At 48.2% G+C, this 12,939-nt stretch overlaps 1 long non-coding RNA gene across 6 annotated transcripts in view; it reads right to left on the bottom strand.

The window, feature by feature from the left end:
- Positions 1-12,223, bottom strand: part of LOC128026578 (uncharacterized) — a 44,806-nt gene extending 32,583 nt beyond the window's left edge. The window contains exons 1-2 of one of the 6 annotated variants that reach the window (XR_008186461.1): positions 11,315-12,223; positions 8,802-9,375 (exon numbers count right to left, since the gene is read on the bottom strand). This is a non-coding gene — a long non-coding RNA (uncharacterized LOC128026578). Of the gene's footprint in view, positions 1-4,195; positions 4,736-5,042; positions 5,167-7,449; positions 7,601-8,801; positions 9,376-11,314 lie in introns of those variants that run through there. The other 5 variants (XR_008186458.1, XR_008186463.1, XR_008186464.1 and 2 more) reach the window with 5 other exon arrangements.
- Between the last annotated feature and the right edge of the window lie 716 nt (positions 12,224-12,939).

The following is a 12,939-nucleotide window of genomic DNA, read 5'->3' as shown; positions in this document are numbered from 1 at the left end:
AACATGAGGGTGGGCTCGTTTGACTCGGGCAGCAAACGGCCAATCATGTATCTCCTTCAAGACAACCTAGCCACGCCCTAGCAACCATTAAGAGCAACTTAGCAACCCAAAGTATAGAGGGATATCTTAACATCTGAAAGACATAGAAGCATGGGAGTTGGTATATATTAGCAAGCAACCATTGGAGTATCATCATTGGCAGCTGCCAGGCCACTCCCTAGCAACCAAACACAGTACCCTAGCAACCGTTTTGCAAGATCTATATCTCCGCATCAGAACATCGTAGAGGCATGGGGGTTGGTTTATATTGGCGAGCAGCCTTTGGAGTATCACCATTGGCAGCTGTCAAGCCACTCCATAGCAACCAAATGGAGTACCCTAGCAACCGTTTTGCACGACCTATATCTCTGCATCAGAACATCGTACAGACATGGCGGTTGGATTTTTTGACTCATGCTAGCACACTGGACTTCCAACATGCTAGTCATGCTAGCAGTGATTAGCTACATGCTAATAGTGATTAGCTAAGTGTTCAAATGGGCTAAGAACTCTATAATAACTACATAGTGACCATCTGTGACAACTACCAACCACCTAGTAACATCATAGCAACCACCCAGGAGACCATAGCAACTGCCTAGCAACCAGCCAAAACACCCTAGCAACCGCCTAGCAACACCTTAGCAACCACCCCAAGTACCGTAGCAACTGCCTAGCAACCACCCAGGTTACCATAGCAACCGCCCTAGCAACCACCCCGGGTACCCTAGCAACCACATAGCAACACCCTAGCAACCGCCCCAATTACCCTAGCAACCACCCTGGGTACCTTAGCAACGGCCCTAGCAACCATCATGGGGACCCTAGCAACCGCCCTAGCAACCACCCCGGGTACCCTAGCAACCACATAGCAACACCCTAGCAACCATCCCGATTACCCTAGCAACCACCCTGGGTACCTTAGCAACGGCCCTAGCAACCATCATGGGGACCCTAGCAACCGCCCTAGCAACCACCCCGGGTACCCTGGCAACCACATAGCAACACCCTAGCAACCACCCCAATTACCCTAGCAACCACCCTGGGTACCCTAGCAACGGCCCTAGCAACCATCATGGGGACCCTAGCAACCGCCCTAGCAACCACCCCGGGTACCCTAGCAACCCCATAGCAACACCCTAGCAACCGCCCCGATTACCCTAGCAACCACCCTGGGTACCTTAGCAACGGCCCTAGCAACCATCATGGGGACCCTAGCAACCGCCCTAGCAACCATCCCATGTACCATAGTAACCAACCCGGGTACCCTAGCAACCACCCTAGCAACCTCATTACAACACCCTATAGCAACAGGGGGCGAGTTTTGCCACTGCAAGCACCACTCACATTTTCTTCAGGAAATGTACTTTCTAGTTATTATTATTATTCTTACTTCTTCCGTACGATTTTCGGCGCGTAACTAGTCCCGCAGTTTTCGTCACAGACCAACGAAACAGGCGTCAAATCGTGCGGCCTATACGGGAATGGTGTGCTATGACTTTTATAAGCGATCGGGCGTACGATGTTCGTACACCGGGCGAAAAATCGGGCGAAAAATCCCATAGACAATGCATTGCGGCCAACTTTGACGGATCGTAGCTCCGAGAGAGAATTTCGCAGAAACATGTGAATCACTACATTTGGAGAGGCTATCAGGCTGTGTGAGAACATACCCCGCAACGGGGTATAAGTTGTACCCCTGGGGCGCAAGAGCCCCCCAAAGTTGCCCCATTCTATACCAATGGTTAGGGATAGCCCATGAAACAATGTGTTTCACCTACTGTGGGAAATTACATAGGGATTTTGCATTGAACATAACTACCTATCACAATGTCATTGAGACAAGGGGGTGGGCTCATTTGAATCAGGCAACCAATCAGTCTCTCAGGGTCGTTATGAGGCTATCAAGCCACGCCCTAGCAACCATTAACAAGCCCCTTAGTAACAAGCTCCATAGACTTCCATTGAAAATTATAAAATGAATAACTTTGGATAGAAGTGTCATAGAAACATTAGGGTTGGCTCGTTTGACTCGGGGCAGCAAATGGCCAATCACGAATCACCTTCAACACTTCATAGCCACGCCCTAGCAACCATTTGGACCTCCCTAGCGACCAAAAGCATAGAGTGATATCTTCAAATCTGAATATCATAAACGCATGGGGGTTGGTTTATATCATTCAGACTAGCAAGCAGACTTCGGAGTATCATCATTGGCAGTTGCCAGGCCACTCCCTAGCAACCAAACACAGTACCCTAGCAACCGTTTTGCAAGATCTATATCTCTGCATCAGATCATCGTAGAGACATGGGGGTTGGTTTATATTGGCAAACAGCCTTTGGAGTTTCATCATTGGCAGCTGCCAAGCCACTCCATAGCAACCAAACACAGTACCCTAGCAACCGTTTTGCACGACCTATATCTCTGCATCAGAACATCGTACAGACATGGCGGTTGGATTTTTTGACTCATGCTAGCACACTGGACTTCCAACATGCTAGTCATGCTAGCAGTGATTAGCTACATGCTAATAGTGATTAGCTAAGTGCTCAAATGGGCTAAGAACTCTATAATAACTACATAGTGACCATCTGTGACAACTACCAACCACCTAGTAACATCATAGCAACCACCCAGGAGACCATAGCAACTGCCTAGCAACCACCCCGTGTACCCTAGCAACCACATAGCAACACCCTAGCAACCGCCCCAATTACCCTAGCAACCACCCTGGGTACCTTAGCAACGGCCTTAGCAACCATCATGGGGACCCTAGCAACCGCCCTAGCAACCACCCCGGGTACCCGAGCAACCACATAGCAACACCCTAGCAACCGCCCCGATTAACCTAGCAACCACCCTGGGTACCTTAGCAACGGCCCTAGCAACCATCATGGGGACCCTAGCAACCGCCCTAGCAACCACCCCGGGTACCCTAGCAACCACATAGCAACACCCTAGCAACCACCCCGATTACCCTAGCAACCACCCTGGGTACCCTAGCAACGGCCCTAGCAACCATCATGGGGACCCTAGCAACCGCCCTAGCAACCACCCCGGGTACCCTAGCAACCACATAGCAACACCCTAGCAACCACCCCGATTACCCTAGCAACCACCCTGGGTACCCTAGCAACGGCCCTAGCAACCATCATAGGGACCCTAGCAACCACCCTAGCAACCACCCCGGGTACCCTAGCAACCACACCTTAGCAACAGAGGGGCGAGTTTTGCCACTGCAAGCACCACTCACATTTTCTTCAGGAAATGTACCTTGTAGTTAGTGGTGCTTGCCGTAGGCAAAGCATCACTATTATTATCTCACATACTTATTAGTGGTGCTTGCCGGAGGCAAAGCATCACTATTATTATCTCACATACTTATTATTATTAGTGGTGCTTGCCGGAGGCAAGGCACTACTATTATTATCTCACATACTTATTATTATTCTTATAGATTCCGTACAAATTTCGGCGCGTAACTAGTCCCGCAGCTTTTGTCACAGACCCGCAAAAGTGACGTCAAATCGTGCGACCTATTCGGGAATGGTGTGCTATGACTTTTATAAGCGATCGGGTGTACGATGTTCGTCCGGCGGGCGAAAAATCGGGCGTTAAAACCCATAGACTTAACATTGGGGTCAACTTTGACGGAACGTAGCTCTGAGAGAGAATTTCGCAGAAACACGTGAATCACCACATTTGGAGAGGCTATCAGGCTGTGCGAGAACATACCCAGCAGGGGGGTATAAGTTGTACCCCTGGGGCGCATGAGCCCCCCAAAATTGCCCCTAATACAAAGTATAGGGAGGACTTTTCCTGCTATGGGACATTACATAGGGATTTTGTATTGAACATAACTCTGGATCACAGTGTCATAGAGACAAGGGGGTGGGCTCATTTGAATCAGGCAACCAATCAGTCTCTCAGGATCACTGTGAATCTATCAAGCCACGCCCTAGCAACCATATAGAGCACCATAGCAACAAGCCCCATACACTTTCATTGAAAAAGATCAAATGAATAACTTTGGATAGAAGTGTCATAGAAACATGAGGGTGGGCTCGTTTGTCTCGGGCAGCAAACGGCCAATCATGTATCTCCTTCATGACAACCTAGCCACGCCCTAGCAACCATTAAGAGCTACCTGGCAACCAAAATCCAAAGATAGATATCTTAACATCTGAAAGACATAGAAGCATGGGGGTTGGTTTATATTAGCAAGCAACCAATGGAGTATCATCATTGGCAGCTGCTAGGCCACTCCCTAGCAACCAAACACAGTACCCTAGCAACCGTTTTGCAAGATCTATATCTCTGCATCAGAACATCGTAGAGGCATGGGGGTTGGTTTATATTGACGAGCAGCCTTTGGAGTATCACCATTGGCAGCTGCCAAGCCACTCCATAGCAACCAAACGGAGTACCCTAGCAACCGTTTTGCACGACCTATATCTCTGCATCAGAACATCGTACAGACATGGCGGTTGGATTTTTTGACTCATGCTAGCACACTGGACTTCCAACATGCTAGTCATGCTAGCAGTGATTAGCTACATGCTAATAGTGATTAGCTAAGTGCTCAAATGGGCTAAGAACTCTATAATAACTACATAGTGACCATCTGTGACAACTACCAACCACCTAGTAACATCATAGCAACCACCCAGGAGACCATAGCAACTGCCTAGCAACCACCCCAGGTACCCTAGCAACCGCCTAGCAACACCTTAGCAACCACCCCGATTACCCTAGCAACCACCCTGGGTACCCTAGCAACGGCCCTAGCAACCATCATGGGGACCCTAGCAACCGCCCTAGCAACCACCCCGGGTACCCTAGCAACCACATAGCAACACCCTAGCAACCACCCCGATTACCCTAGCAACCAACCTGGGTACCCTAGCAACGGCCCTAGCAACCATCATGGGGACCCTAGCAACCGCCCTAGCAACCACATAGCAACACCCTAGCAACCACCCCGATTACCCTAGCAACCAACCTGGGTACCCTAGCAACGGCCCTAGCAACCATCATGGGGACCCTAGCAACCGCCCTAGCAACCACCCCGGGTACCCTAGCAACCACATAGCAACACCCTAGCAACCGCCCCAATTACCCTAGCAACTACCCTGGGTACCTTAGCAACGGCCCTAGCAACCATCATGGGGACCCTAGCAACCGCCCTAGCAACCACCCCGGGTACCCTAGCTACCACATAGCAACACCCTAGCAACCACCCCAATTACCCTAGCAACCACGCTGGGTACCCTAGCAACGGCCCTAGCAACCATCATAGGGACCCTAGCAACCACCCCGGGTACCCTAGCAACCACACCTTAGCAACAGAGGGTCGAGTTTTGCCACTGCAAGCACCACTCACATTTTCTTCAGGAAATGTACTTTCTAGTTATTATTATTATTCTTCCGTACAAATTTCGGCGCGTAACTAGTCCCGCAGTTTTCGTCACAGACCAACGAAACAGGCGTCAAATCGTGCGGCCTATTCGGGAATGGTGTGCTATGACTTTTATAAGCGATCGGGCGTACGATGTTCGTACACCGGGCGAAAAAACGGCCGAAAAATCGCATAGACAATGCATTACGGCCAACTTTGACGAATCGTAGCGCAGAGAGAGAATTTCGCAGAAACATGTGAATCACCACATTTGGAGAGGCTATCAGGCTGTGCGCGATCATACCCCGCAATGGGGTATAAGTTGTACCCCTGGGGCGCAAGAGCCCCCCAAAGTTGCCCCATTCTAAGCCAATGGGGAGGGATCGCCCATGAAACAATGTGTTTTTCCTACTGTGGAAATTACATAGGGATTTTGCATTGAACATAACTATGGATCACATAGTCATAGAGACAAGGGGGTGGGCTCATTTGAATCAGGCAACCAATCAGACTCTCATGATCATTATGAAGCTATCAAGCCACGCCCTAGCAACCATATAGAGCACCATAGCAACAAGCTCCATAGACTTCCATTGAAAAATATAAAATGAATAACTTTGGATAGAAGTGTCATAGAAACATGAGGGTTGGCTCGTTTGACTCGGGGCAGCAAATGGCCAATCACGAATCACCTTCAACACTTCATAGCCACGCCCTAGCAACCATTTGGACCTCCCTAGCGACCAAAAGCATACAGAGATATCTTCAAATCTGAATATCATAAAGGCATAGGGGTTGGTTTATATCATTCATACTAGCAAGCAGACTTCGGAGTATCATCATTGGCAGCTGCCAGGCCACTCCCTGGCAACCAAACACAGTACCCTAGCAACCGTTTTGCAAGATCTATATCTCTGCATCAGAACATCGTAGAGGCATGGGGGTTGGTTTATATTGGCGAGCAGCCTTTGGAGTATCACCATTGGCAGCTGCCAAGCCACTCCATAGCAACCAAACGGAGTACCCTAGCAACCGTTTTGCACGACCTATATCTCGGCATCAGAACATCGTACAGACATGGCGGTTGGATTTTTTGACTCATGCTAGCACACTGGACTTCCAACATGCTAGTCATGCTAGCAGTGATTAGCTACATGCTAATAGTGATTAGCTAAGTGCTCAAATGGGCTAAGAACTCTATAATAACTACATAGTGACCATCTGTGACAACAGCCAACCACCTAGTAACATCATAGCAACCACCTAGGAGACCATAGCAACTGCCTAGCAACCAGCCAAAACACCCTAGCAACCGCCTAGCAACACCTTAGCAACCACCCCAAGTACCGTAGCAACTGCCTAGCAACCACCCAGGTTACCATAGCAACCGCCCTAGCAACCACCCCGGGTACCCTAGCAACCACATAGCAACACCCTAGCAACCAACCCGATTACCCTAGCAACCACCCTGGGTACCTTAGCAACGGCCCTAGCAACCATCATGGGGACCCTAGCAACCGCCCTAGCAACCACCCCGGGTACCCTAGCAACCACATAGCAACACCCTAGCAACCACCCCCATTACCCTAGCAACCACCCTGAGTACCCTAGCAACGGCCCTAGCAACCATCATGGGGACCCTAGCAACCGCCCTAGCAACCACCCCTGGTACCCTAGCAACCACATAGCAACACCCTAGCAACCACCCCGATTACCCTAGCAACCACCCTGAGTACCCTAGCAACGGCCCTAGCAACCATCATGGGGACCCTAGCAACCGCCCTAGCAACCACCCCTGGTACCCTAGCAACCACATAGCAACACCCTAGCAACCACCCCGATTACCCTAGCAACCACCCAGGGTACCCTAGCAACGGCCCTAGCAACCATCATGGGGACCCTAGCAACTACCCTAGCAACCACCCCGGGTACCCTAGCAACCACACCCTAGCAACAGAGGGGCGAGTTTTGCCACTGCAAGCACCACTCACATTTTCTTCAGGAAATGTACCTTCTAGTGTTACTATTACTATCCGCCTTGACAAAATTTCGGCACGCTACTCCTCCCGCATTTTTTGTCGCAGATCCATGAATGAGATGTCAAAACGTGCGGCTTATTGAGGAGAGGTGTGCTATGACTTTTCTAAGCAATTGGACTTACGATAATCGTACAGTGGGCGAAGAAAATGTGTGAAAATATCCCATAGACTTAACATTGGAAAAACTATCTGACATCATATCTTTGGATCAGAAAGTCATACAGGCTTGGCAGAGGGCTCTTTTGAATCGGCCTATCAAGCAGTCCATAAGTACTGACATAACAACTTCATAGCCACGCCATAGCAACCAATTTTAGCACCCTAGCAACTGTTTAACAACATTTAAAAGCTATATATCATCAAAATAACCATATTGAAACACTGTCTTGGGCTTTTTGGAATCAGGCTGGTAAATCATCTTTAAATATCACTATATGAACTATATAGGCACACCATAGCAACCATATAGAGCGCCCTAGCAACCATATAGCAATATAAAGAAATTATATCACGGCTCCACAATATCAAACAGGCATCATGGGTGGCTACAGGGCGCAGAGATTTGCCACTGCAAGCACCACTCACATTTTCTTCAGGAAATGTACCTTCTAGTTATTATTATTATTCTTATAGATCCGTACAAATTTCGGCGCGTAACTAGTCCCGCAGTTTTCGTCACAGACCAACGAAACAGGCGTCAAATCGTGCGCCCTAATCGGGAATGGTGTGCTATGACTTTTATAAGCGATCGGGCGTACGATGTTCGCACACCGGGCGAAAAAACGGGCGAAAAATCCCATAGACAATGCATTGCGGCCAATTTTGACGGATCGTAGCTCCGAGAGAGAATTACGCAGAAACACGTAAATCACCACATTTGGAGAGGCTATCAGGCTGTGTGAGAACATACCCCGCATTGGGGTATAAGTTGTACCCCTGGGGCGCAAGAGACCCCCAAATTTGCCCCTAATACAAAGTATAGGGAGGGCTACTATGGGAAATTACATAGGGATTTTGTATTGAACATAACTCTGGGTTATAGTGTCATAGAGACAAGGGGGTGGGCTCATTTGAATCAGGCAACCAATCAGTCTCTCAGGATCACTGTGAATCTATCAAGCCACGCCCTAGCAACCATATAGAGCGCCATAGCAACAAGCCCCATAGACTTCCATTGAAAAAGATCAAATGAATAACTTTGGATAGAAGTGTCATAGAAACATGAGGGTGGGCTCGTTTGACTCGGGCAGCAAACGGCCAATCATGTATCTCCTTCATGACAACCTAGCCACGCCCTAGCAACCATTAAGAGCTACCTAGCAACCAAAATCCAAAGATAGATATCTTAACATCTGAAAGACATAGAAGCATGGGGGTTGGTTTATATTAGCAAGCAACCAATGGAGTATCATCATTGGCAGCTGCCAGGCCACTCCCTAGCAACCAAACACAGTACCCTAGCAACCGTTTTGCAAGATCTATATCTCTGCATCAGAACATCGTAGAGGCATGGGGGTTGGTTTATATTGACGAGCAGCCTTTGTAGTATCACCATTGGCAGTTGCCAAGCCACTCCATAGCAACCAAATGGAGTACCCTAGCAACCGTTTTGCACGACCTATATCTCTGCATCAGAACATCGTACAGACATGGCGGTTGGATTTTTTGACTCATGCTAGCACACTGGACTTCCAACATGCTAGTCATGCTAGCAGTGATTAGCTACATGCTAATAGTGATTAGCTAAGTGCTCAAATGGGCTAAGAACTCTATAATAACTACATAGTGACCATCTGTGACAACTACCAACCACCTAGTAACATCATAGCAACCACCCAGGAGACCATAGCAACTGCCTAGCAACCAGCCAAAACACCCTAGCAACCGCCTAGCAACACCTTAGCAACCCCCCCAAGTACCGTAGCAACTGCCTAGCAACCACCCAGGTTACCATAGCAACCGCCCTAGCAACCACCCCGGGTACCCTAGCAACCACATAGCAACACCCTAGCAACCGCCCCGATTACCCTAGCAACCACCCTGGGTACCTTAGCAACGGCCCTAGCAACCATCATGGGGACCCTAGCAACCGCCCTAGCAACCACCCCGGGTACCCTAGCAACCGCATAGCAACACCCTAGCAACCACCCCGATTACCCTAGCAACCACCCTGGGTACCTTAGCAACGGCCCTAGCAACCATCATGGGGACCCTAGCAACCGCCCTAGCAACCACCCCGGGTACCCTAGCAACCGCATAGCAACACCCTAGCAACCATCCCGATTACCCTAGCAACCACCCTGGGTACCTTAGCAACGGCCCTAGCAACCATCATAGGGACCCTAGCAACCACCCTAGCAACCACCCCATATACCCTAGCAACCTCATTGCAACACCCTAGCAACAGAGGGGCGAGTTTTGCCACTGCAAGCACCACTCACATTTTCTTCAGGAAATGTACCTTCTAGTTAGTGGTGCTTGCCGGAGGCAAGGCATCACTATTATTATCTCACATACTTATTATTATTCTTATTCTTCTTATTCTTCTTCCGCCAAAACTTCGGCGCGTAACTAGTCCCGCAGTTTTCGTCACAGACCAACGAAACAGGCGTCAAATCGTGCGGCCTAATCGGGAATGGTGTGCTATGACTTTTATAAGCGATCGGGCGTACGATGTTCGTACACCGGGCGAAATTTCGGCCGAAAAATCGCATAGACAACGCATTACGGCCAACTTTGACGGATCGTAGCTCCGAGAGAGAATTTCGCAGAAACATGTGAATCACCACATTTGGAGAGGCTATCAGGCTGTGCGAGAGGACACCTCTCAGAGGGGTACAAGTTGTACCCCTGGGGTGCTAGAGACCCCCAAAGTTGCCCCATTGACATAGTATGATTAGGGATCGCCCATGAAACACTGTGCTTTTCCTACTATGGGAAATTACATAGGGATTTTGTATTGAACATAACTCTGGATCACAGTGTCATAGAGACAAGGGGGTGGGCTCATTTGAATCAGCCAACCAATCGGCATCTCAGGATCACTGTGAATCTATCAAGCCACGCCCTAGCAACCATATAGAGCGCCATAGCAACAAGCCCCATAGACTTCCATTGAAAAAGATCAAATGAATAACTTTGGATAGAAGTGTCATAGAAACATGAGGGTGGGCTCGTTTGACTCGGGCAGCAAACGGCCAATCATGTATCTCCTTCAAGACAACCTAGCCACGCCCTAGCAACCATTAAGAGCTACCTAGCAACCCAAAGTATAGAGAGATATCTTAACATCTGAAAGACATAGAAGCATGGGGTTTGGTTTATATTAGCAAGCAACCATTGGAGTATCATCATTGGCAGCTGCCAGGCCACTCCCTAGCAACCAAACACAGTACCCTAGCAACCGTTTTGCAAGATCTATATCTCTGCATCAGAACATCGTAGAGGCATGGGGGTTGGTTTATATTGGCGAGCAGCCTTTGGAGTATCACCATTGGCAGCTGCCAAGCCACTCCATAGCAACCAAATGGAGTACCCTAGCAACCGTTTTGCAAAACCTATATCTCTGCATCAGAACATCGTACAGACATGGCGGTTGGTTTTTTTGACTCATGCTAGCAAACTGGACTTCCAACATGCTAGTCATGCTAGCAGTGATTAGCTACATGCTAATAGTGATTAGCTAAGTGCTCAAATGGGCTAAGAACTCTATAATAACTACATAGTGACCATCTGTGACAACTACCAACCACCTAGTAACATCATAGCAACCACCCAGGAGACCATAGCAACTGCCTAGCAACCAGCCGAAACACCCTAGCAACCGCCTAGCAACACCTTAGCAACCACCCCAAGTACCGTAGCAACTGCCTAGCAACCACCCAGGTTACCATAGCAACCGCCCTAGCAACCACCCCGGTTACCCTAGCAACCACATAGCAACACCCTAGCAACCGCCCCAATTACCCTAGCAACCACCCTGGGTACCCTAGCAACGGCCCTAGCAACCATCATAGGGACCCTAGCAACCGCCCTAGCAACCACCCGGGTACCCTAGCAACCACACCCTAGCAACAGAGGGGCGAGTTTTGCCACTGCAAGCACCACTCACATTTTCTTCAGGAAATGTACCTTCTAGTGTTACTATTACTATTCGCCTTGACAAAACTTTGGCACGCTACTCCTCCCGCATTTTTTGTCACAGACCCATGAATGAGGTGTCAAATCGTGCAGGATATTGAGGAGAGGTGTGCTATGACTTTTCTAAGCAATCGGACTTACGATAATCGTACAGCGGGCGAAGAAAATGTGTGAAAATATCCCATTGACTTAACATTGGAAAAATTATCTGACATCATATCTTTGGATCAGAAAGTCATAGAGGCTTGGGAGAGGGCTCTTTTGACTCGGCCTATCAAGCAGTCCATAAGTAGTGACATAACAACTTCATAGCCACGCCATAGCAACCAATTTTAGCACCCTAGCAACTGTTTAACAACATTTAAAAGCTATATATCATCAAAATAACCATATAGAAACACTGTCTTGGGCTTTTTGGAATCAGGCTGGTAAATCATCTTTAAATATCACTATATGAACTATATAGGCACACCATAGCAACCATATAGAGCGCCCTAGCAACCATATAGCAATATAAAGAACTTATATCACGGCTCCACAATATCAAACAGGCATCATGGGTGGCTACAGGGCGCAGAGATTTGCCACTGCAAGCACCACTCACATTTTCTTCAGGAAATGTACCTTCTAGTTAGTGGTGCTTGCCGGAGGCAAAGCATCACTATTATTATCTCACATACTTATTATTAGTGGTGCTTGCCGTAGGCAAAGCATCACTATTATTATCTCACATACTTATTATTAGTGGTGCTTGCCGGAGGCAAAGCACTACTACTATTATCTCACATACTTATTAGTGGTGCTTGCCGGAGGCAAAGCATCACTATTATTATCTCACATACTTATTATTAGTGGTGCTTGCCGTAGGCAAAGCATCACTATTATTATCTCACATACTTATTATTAGTGGTGCTTGCCGGAGGCAAAGCACTACTACTATTATCTCACATACTTATTAGTGGTGCTTGCCGGAGGCAAAGCATCACTATTATTATCTCACATACTTATTATTAGTGGTGCTTGCCGGAGGCAAGGCATCACTATTACTATCTCACATACTTATTAGTGGTGCTTGCCGGAGGCAAAGCATCACTATTATTATCTCACATACTTATTATTAGTGGTGCTTGCCATAGGCAAAGCATCACTATTACTATGCTCCGTGCTTATTATTATTAGTGGTGCTTGCCGTAGGCAAAGCATCACTATTATTATCTCACATACTTATTATTCTTATTATTCTTCTTCCGCCAGAATTTCGGCGCGTAACTAGTCCCGCAGTTTTCGTCACAGACCAACGAAACAGGCGTCAAATCGTGCGG

This window comes from Carassius gibelio, chromosome A13 (genome assembly GCF_023724105.1).
Source record: "Carassius gibelio isolate Cgi1373 ecotype wild population from Czech Republic chromosome A13, carGib1.2-hapl.c, whole genome shotgun sequence".
In the NCBI taxonomy this organism is placed as follows: domain Eukaryota; kingdom Metazoa; phylum Chordata; class Actinopteri; order Cypriniformes; family Cyprinidae; genus Carassius; species Carassius gibelio.
Note: the sequence above shows the minus strand (reverse complement) of the source record. Positions and strands in the feature narration are given on the sequence as shown.